Here is an 8,467-nt window from a genome sequence, read left to right on the forward strand (position 1 = left end):
TGCTAAGCGAATGTCTGCAAAAGAGGTCACCATTAACGTTACAGACAGCATCCGACAGATGGACAGAAGTCGAAGAATCACAAAGAACTTCATCAACTAGTGGAGTGTTCAAATAGAAAGGCTTCTTTGGAGCCCTTCGTGGTACTGGAACCTTGAAGTGGGCACCCCATGCTGAATGTGAACACTGCCGAGTGCCTTGAGAGACAGTCTTACCCAGCAGCAAACAGCTCCCGGAGCTGTTGGGACCTTCTCAGCCTCCCACTTACCACGCAGGTGTATTGGTGCAGTGCTCGCATATAGCGTAAAATGCAAATGTGCAGTTCAGTTCGCCTCTTTGCAACTCCTGTAATAGGGTATGGGGTAAAAGTGGTGAGCTAAAGCCACAGGCCAGCTTAAGAAACAGAGAAAAGCAGAAGGAGTGGATTTCCAGGGTGAAAGATTCACACGGCAGTGCTAAGCTCTCCTGGCCATGATCGTGTGTAGTGTTTCAGACAAGCTTATTCCTATGTTTTTTCTTTTTAAATACCACCATCAAAAAACCGACCATGTTCACTTAAAACTGGCTTCACCCAACTATAAACCCAGATAAATCAAGAAACAGGAGCACTCCCTGGTATTCTTGTTTCCTTAGTTCTGTATGAGACAGATTAGATCCAGTTTCACACACACTAACTCCACCAATGCCCACAGTGTGTCTTTGGGAGGTCTCTGTGATGCAGTCATATCCATTTCTCATCCATCTGGAAAGCCCTCATAGGCTGGTGTCCATGTCAGCCTCCAAACCATAATGTCATGATCCTTGTGGCCAGTGCATCTAACCTGGGATGCCTTTCAGGGCTCAGCGAGACATTGCATTTTTTCACAGCTTTCTGGTTCCCTTTGCTAGTCTTTTTGAGTGTTTTCTCTCTGTGTTAGCGTAGTTTGCAATTGCTAATCAAAAACTGGACACTGCTCACAGAGGGAGATAATCCAGGAACATGTGGCAGCACACACGGCTTCCCTTTTGTCTCTCTCTGCACAGGAGCCCCAGGAGTCTGCCATTTTGGTATCTGCTAAGGAATCACTTTCAAAAGCCAGTGTTGACATTAGACTGATGTGCACTGCATTAGAAATCAAGTAGCTGACACAGAAAATTGATGTTTTGACAGGAATAATTTTCTAGCATTTCTTTAAGCATGTTCAGCTAGAAGTATTTTCCTCCAAACTAATGCAGCATGATTTTTAAAGGAATATTAACATGCCTGGGATTAGAAAAGGTAGGACTGGGCCGGCCTGGTGGCGCACTCGGTAGAGTGCGGCGCTTGGGAGTGCGGCGGCGCTCCCACTCAGGGTTTGGATCCCATATAGAGACCAGTCTGCTCACTGGTTGAGCATGGTGTGGGCGCAACACCGAGGGTTGCGATCCCGTTGCCGGTCGTGGTACGGGCGCAACACCAAGGGTTGCGATCCCGTTACCGGTCACAAAAAAAGACAAAAAGGAAAAAAAAAAAAAAGAAAAGGTAGGACTAAGGTTGTACCAAACTATACCAATAAACTCCATATTTAGCAGAAATAGGCAGCCTGATGGTCTGTTTATATAACATAGTCCAGAGAACTGACATGCAGGTTAAAGGTTAGATATTCAACCTCCTTATCTCCTAACTCTGTTATTCCTCAAACACAAGAAGGTAGTGTCATTTATTCATTCTTTCTTTCTTTTTTCATTGGTAGATTGTAGTTTTACTCATTAAACATTAAATGCCAACCGTGTCCAAGTACTCTGCAGATGTTGAGGGATTTGGAGTCTGTGTATATCCTGAATCTAACAATGACTTAATAAATAGGAGACTGAGGTAGACTCTAAGGTATAGAATGTGTTGTGAATTGCTGTGCAATGGAATCTTACTTTTATATTCAGAACAGATTTGTGTCTTAAACTGGGTGTTCTCCTAATCATTGTACAAGACTTTATCATACACACAACTACAGTTTTCCTAAATCTCTATCATTTTGTGACTCCTTGAGAAAGGGCTTTTAGGGAACTTCATGTTCTGAAAAAAATTTTTAATTATAATAAAATAAAATAAAAGCAAAACCTGTGACTCATATGTCCCCACTGGCATTACTCAGCAGGAGCCCCAACTGCCAAAGGTTGGCAATGATCCTACAAGTTCAAGGGCTCTTTCTCCCAGGGCATGTGCATTGTGTTTTTGTGTGAGGTGTTCCTGCACCAGTTACTGTGCTGTCGGCCACAGCTAAGTCTAGCTTCTCTTTACAACTTTTCTTTGCATCTGTTCACTGCTGCATGCTTTTTGGAATGTATCACTTCGAGAAGAGGGTGTCTCTGTTTTCTATAGAAACATTTTCTCACTTCTGGGGAAGAAGAGAATGAAGGGCATATGATATGGACTGCCCTGGAACAATCTGGACTTCACTGAGTGAAACCAGAAGTTAAACCATGTAACTGAAAATTCATGTGGCAATTTTTTTATGTGTATGAGATAGAAACTGATCCTTACTATTCTATTAGGATAACACTTTCCATTGCAAAGTTTGTGTCAATAAATTCATTAATTTCAAACATATATGCACAGTTACAGAATATCTTTACTGGAACCTTAAACTTGTATGTAGACTTTTTTTTTTTTTAAACAAAGGCCTTTTACTTAAATGATCCCATGAATCCTCCAGAAAGCCTTGTGAAGTAGGTAAGGAGAACACTATTAGCTCCAATTTACACTTTAAAAAGTATTTATAGTCCACTCAATTAGTAAGTGGTGGTGCAGGAATCCAGGTGGGGAAGTCTGCCTGCAAATCCTGTGCTGCTTCTACCATAACATGGTGCCTCCTATGGCAAGAAGGTCTAGCATGGCCAGGAGACTTGGCCATTTAGAGGGGAATGTCACTGAGCCTGAGACTAGGCCAACCCAAGTCTAATAGGGTGACTTGGATAATTGGACAGGACTAGAGAGAAAGGATTGGAGACGCCTGTAGAGAGGAAAGTGATTAGAAAGGGCCAGTGGGCTCTCAGGGAGGAAATTAGAAAGAAAACTAACTTGTTTACTGAAGCCAAAATAGAAAAATGTTTCAAGAAGGAGAAGTGGTCCATCATGGTGAATGCTGCCAAAGGTTAAATAATGTGACTACAAGCAGTACCATGAAGGTTACTGGTGACCTTGCCCAGAACAATTCCAGTGAAGGCCAGACTGGAGCGGCTGATGAACGGAGGGTGGCGAGGAAGTGGAGAGAATGAAACAGCTCTCTTTTGAGAAAATTTGCTATGAAGCAAAACAAAAAGAGGCCAAAAGGTGGGAAAAGATGAAGGGTCAAGGAGAAGTTGTAAAAAGTGGGACATACTAGAGTGTACCTCTCAACTATTGCAATAATTCTGCAGAGAATGAGAGGTTGATGCTGGAAGGGTGAGAGAACTATCCACAGAGAAAAAATGTCCTTGAGAAGGTGAGAAGAGGGCAGATCCAGGGCACAGGTCATTATATCATAATTTTAAACTTCCATATGGCAAAAATTCACATTAAGTTTAGACAAGTGATAGTCTATAAGACAATATCTATAGCACGTATATCAGTGAGTTAGTATCATGATACACCTTTTTTAATAAGAAAAAGGACCCCAGAGAAAATAGAGAAAAGAATATGAACAGGCAGAAGGAAACCTGAATGGCCAATGCAAATATATAAAAGATCCTGTTTCACCCGTAATTAGGCAAATACACATTAAGATAAAGAGATGCCACTTTTTCACCTGTTTGATAAGCACAATTCTTTAAAAATCGATAATATCAGTGTTGGGAGGGTGTGGAAAAGATGTAATCTCAGACATTGCTCGTTGAAATGAAAATTAGTGATAATACTTAGAATGGCATAGGGAAAGCAAAATTTTTCGCAGCTGGACCTGAGAATTAAACTGACATAAGACAGATGAACAGAAGAAAAGCACACAGATTTATTTAATGTAAGTTTTCTGTGACATGGGAGCCCTCATAAAGAAATGAAGACTCAGAGAAATAGTGAGATCTAAATGCTTTTACACTAGACTGAACAGAGAGGCAAATGTGAAAATGTAACTAAAGCTAAAGGAAGATGAGTTATTTTAACAAGGTTTGTTTGTAAAGAATTCCGTTGGCCTCAACTCTCACTTTGGTGATAAGAATGTCTCTTTCCTCCTGGTGTAAGGAGGAGATTGTTGTTGTTGTTGTGGTTGGGGGTGGCTGGCCAGTACAGGGATGGAACTCTGGACCTTGGGGTTATCAGCACCGTGCTCTAACCAACTGAGATAACCAGCCAGCCCCTAGGAGGATATTTTTTATGTGGGAGTTTTATCTTTCACTTTCAGGAAGAAAAGGGGATGTCAGAACATTCTTCTTGTACTTTCTGTTTTTAAAGTGCCTTCAGCTCAAAATAATCCTTATGCCAACGTGGCATATTTTGGGGTGGCACATCCTGCCTCTCTTCAACAGCAATTTAGCCAATTTATTAAAATTTAAAATATTCACATTCCTTGACTGAACAATTCTATTTAAAATATGTACTGTTGTGGGCTGAATTGTTTCCCTCCACCCCCAAATTCATATGTTGAACTCCTAACCCCCAGTACCTCAGCATGTGACTGTATTTGGAGATAGAATCTTTAATGGGGTAATTAAGTTAAAATGAGGTTATTAGGGTGGACCCTAATCCAATATGACTGGTATCCTTATAAGAAGAGGAAATTAGGACACAAACACACAGAAGGAAAACCATGTGGAGACACAAGGAGTAAACAGTCCAAAGAGAGGCGCCTCAGAAGAAACCAACCCTGCTGACACCTTGATCTCAGACTTCCAGCCTCCAAGACAACCAGTCTGTGGTGCTTTGTTATGGCAGCCCTAGCAAACTAATGCAATAGTCTAGAGAAATGCTCACACGTTTTTATAAAGCAGGTATTTGCAGGACAGTACTCAGACTTTTAGATCTTGGCTTCAAAGAAGTCAGAATGCAGAGGACAGAAGAACACAGTACTGCAGCGACCCTGCATCCACTTACCCCACCACCACCACCCCTCAGTGCACCCATGCAGACTTCCAACTGCGGCACCTGCTCTCCCCGGCCTGAGGGCTTTCTCCTGCCACTTGCATGGTAGGAGTTGCCAGGGCACTGGCGCCGTTGATGCTTACTCAGTCCCTTCTGCATCCCAGTATCCTCAGTTAGTGGGCAGCTCCTTCAACCCTGGGTGGGTTAACACTGAGATATGTGTTTTATACAAGCTCCTAGAGTTTCCCCAGCTGTATTAAGGTCCAGTTATCCAGCAAGTAGCTGTTTTAATAACATAACCCTTTACTGGATGCTTCTCTGATTAATCTCCAGGGTAGATAAGTTGCTGTAGTTACAGGCTTCAGTACAAACAACATCCTCTCTCCTGTCGCTCTTTTTCTATTATCATAGTCAAACATCTCTTCCAAGACCTTGTTTCCACCAGTAGATAATCCCCCACCTTCTCTCTCGCATGGGATATACATTCTGCAGCCACCGATTTATAAATGTTCTGTTTATGTATGAGGGGTCTTCAAAAAGTTCATGGAAAGATTCGTATTATCTTTTAATTCTATTTTTCCACAAACTTTTGAAATACCTTCGTATATTGTACCACAATAAAAAACAGACTTTAAGACCAATAAACAAATAAATAAATGTTCTGTTTATGTATGAGGGGTCTTCAAAAAGTTCATGGAAAGATTCGTATTATCTTTTAATTCTATTTTTCCACAAACTTTTGAAATACCTTCGTATATTGTACCACAATAAAAAACAGACTTTAAGACCAATAAACAAATAAATAAATGTTCTGTTTTGCTTCAGAGGGTATCTCTGATATATCCTAGATATAAGAAGTAACTTGGAAAGGAGCCCCCAGAAGATATCTTAGCAGAAGTCACAAACTGCATGCTTTCAGGGGACAGGCAGGTGATATAAAGAACGTTGTAGACCATTGGGAGTAGCAAGACCTGTCATGAGAAGGAAAATGCATGCCACACTTAAGGGTACTTGAATTAAAGTTAAAAAAAAAAAAAAACACTAGGTAAGACAAACAGTTGGACCAACATTTTGCGACCCATGCGATAGGTTCACAACTGGATTTGTTCAAGGGACATTCTCAGATTCTCGACTGATAACATTTGATAACTGTGTATAATTAATTTTTCCAAAGAGCATGTGCTATTTGGACTTGTTCCACACAATGAACCCCTCTACTTAAACGTGTGTGCCCACCCTGACTCATTTGCTTCTATGCAGACCCCCTAGCAAGCACAGGGAAAATAAGTGCACCACACAGTGAGAAGGTCAAGGGCCCAGTCTCACTCTCCGTGAAGAAAGTCATTTGTATTTGTTAACCCAACTGAAAATCTTTCAGGTGGCCCTGCAGGAAATATGATGCCCAGCACATGTTTACTGACTAAATGAGATTTCATAATCAGCAGTTGCTTTGAAAAGTCTTCGGTGTCAGTAGGCAGTCTGTGCTTACTAGCTTCATTTTTCGCATTTCCTTCTCAGACCCTTACCGTCCCACCTCTGATTTCACTGCTCCAACCGTAACCACTCTCCAGAGTCACTGACATTCTAATTGCCAAATTCAGTGACTTCCCTACGTTCTCATCCTGCTTGAGCTCTGAACATCTTTTTCTTGTCTATGTCCCTCATGAAAGTTCTACCAAGCTCCGCATTTTGAAATACTGCCCTCCTTTCGGTCACCCCCTACCTTTCTGATTCTACTATTTGTCAGTCTCCTTTGCCATTTCCTCTTTCTCCACGTTCCCCTTAAATGTTGATATTCTTCAAAGTTCCCTTTTCCACCTACCCAGTTTCTCTGACAATTTCATCTGATCCCATGTTCTCAACAATTTACATCCCAGGTCCATTTGCTATCCCAAGCTCCTACGCCACGTTTCCTAATGACCAATGGACACTTCATCTGGATGGCCTGTGTGGCAGGGATTTACTACCTCTTCTCCAAGCCCCTTTTGCTTCCTTCCTGAGCACTCAGTTTCCCTTGCAGTAAGCTCCTAAACCGTTTCAGCAATATTTAATTCTCCTTAAATTACTTCAAATTGTTCCCACAAACCATCTTCCATGGGAGACCATAAAAGCCAGCATCAGGAGGAATTTATGCTTAATTCTCTTGGGAATATGGAACTGACATGATCAGACAATGGATCACCCAGATTTTTTAACTCATTAGAAAGCTAAGCCTAGGCACTTATTGCCGAAGTGAGCTTTGCGGTTTTAGTTTCTTACATAGATTCTCCAGGTAGAACTCCACTTTAAAAGCAAAAGGGATAAGTAATATTGCCCTTTCTGATCCAAATAGCTCTTTTCATAACATTGCCATGTGCCAAGGAAATAGCTAAAAATGCATTTGCCTATTTAATTTTATTTCATTATCCAGAGAATACCTTCTTTTGTTCTAATATATAAAGCAGCCATGGGATGGCCTGTGAAGCAAGGGGTAGGGATCCAGATGGCAGGAAAAACAGAGGGAACATAGGCTTCAGGTGCATGAGACAAATCCTAACTTTACATCCCACAGCTGTGTGCTCCAGGGCAAATAGTGGAGGCTGTCAGAGGCTCACTTCCCTTCAGTGGAAATAACAGCTTCTTTCTGAGGGTGTATTGTGAGGGTTAAGTGAGGTGACAAAAGTAGATAACATGGTGTCTGCCACATGATAATAGTTACTGCCATGTGTCAGATAGCACATGAGGTCCTTCACATACACTGTCTCTAATCAATCGAACAGTTCTTCCAGGTGAGCCTTATCAACCCACTTTACAGGTGAGGAAACAAAGACTGACAGGCTCAAGGCCACACAGCTACTAAATGGCAGAACTAGGATTTGAATTCACATCTGCCTTTCTACAAAAACCCATGCTCTGTCCATTGCACCATGCGTAAGTGCTCTGTAAATGTTCATTTCCTTCCCGTCACGATGGATGCAAGTCGCTTCACAGCCCTTTTTATAGCTTCAGTATCTCAGCACGTCCAAGTCATCAGTGCCAATCCAGGATCAATTCTAGCACCCTAGATACAATCTGTGAAATTTCACCTTTTTTTAAAAACTTTAAAAAAAAATAGCAACAAAGCAGTAAGCAGTCTTTTGAATGGTGCCACAATATTAAAATACCTTTGATGGTAATACTAGTAAATTTTGGGGAGGTCTCTTTCAAACGTATTGAAAACCTAAACATTACAGATCTACGTAGTAATCACTCCCTTCTCTTTGTTCCAGAATAGGACAATGATGGCCTGAGCTAGCTGGGTCCCTAAGAAGAAAGAAAATGCCAGAGTATTAAGGGTAGCACCATGCCTCGTACAGAGTGGCCTCTCAATCATTACTTCTGGAAAGGAAATAGAATAGAATATTTCTTTTTTTTTTTTTTTTTTTTTTTTTTTTTTTTTTTTCCCGTTTCCGGCAAAGGATCCCAACCCCCAGGGTGGC

At 41.4% G+C, this 8,467-nt stretch overlaps 1 long non-coding RNA gene across 1 annotated transcript in view; it reads left to right on the plus strand.

Moving 5' to 3' along the window:
* Positions 1-289, plus strand: part of LOC103594787 — a 16,114-nt gene extending 15,825 nt beyond the window's left edge. The window contains exon 3 of the long non-coding RNA XR_550879.1: positions 274-289. This is a non-coding gene — a long non-coding RNA (uncharacterized LOC103594787). The remainder of the gene's footprint in view (positions 1-273) is intronic.
* Positions 290-8,467: the final 8,178 nt, after the last annotated feature.

This window comes from Galeopterus variegatus, unplaced genomic scaffold, assembly GCF_000696425.1.
Source record: "Galeopterus variegatus unplaced genomic scaffold, G_variegatus-3.0.2 Scaffold1624, whole genome shotgun sequence".
NCBI lineage: Eukaryota > Metazoa > Chordata > Mammalia > Dermoptera > Cynocephalidae > Galeopterus > Galeopterus variegatus.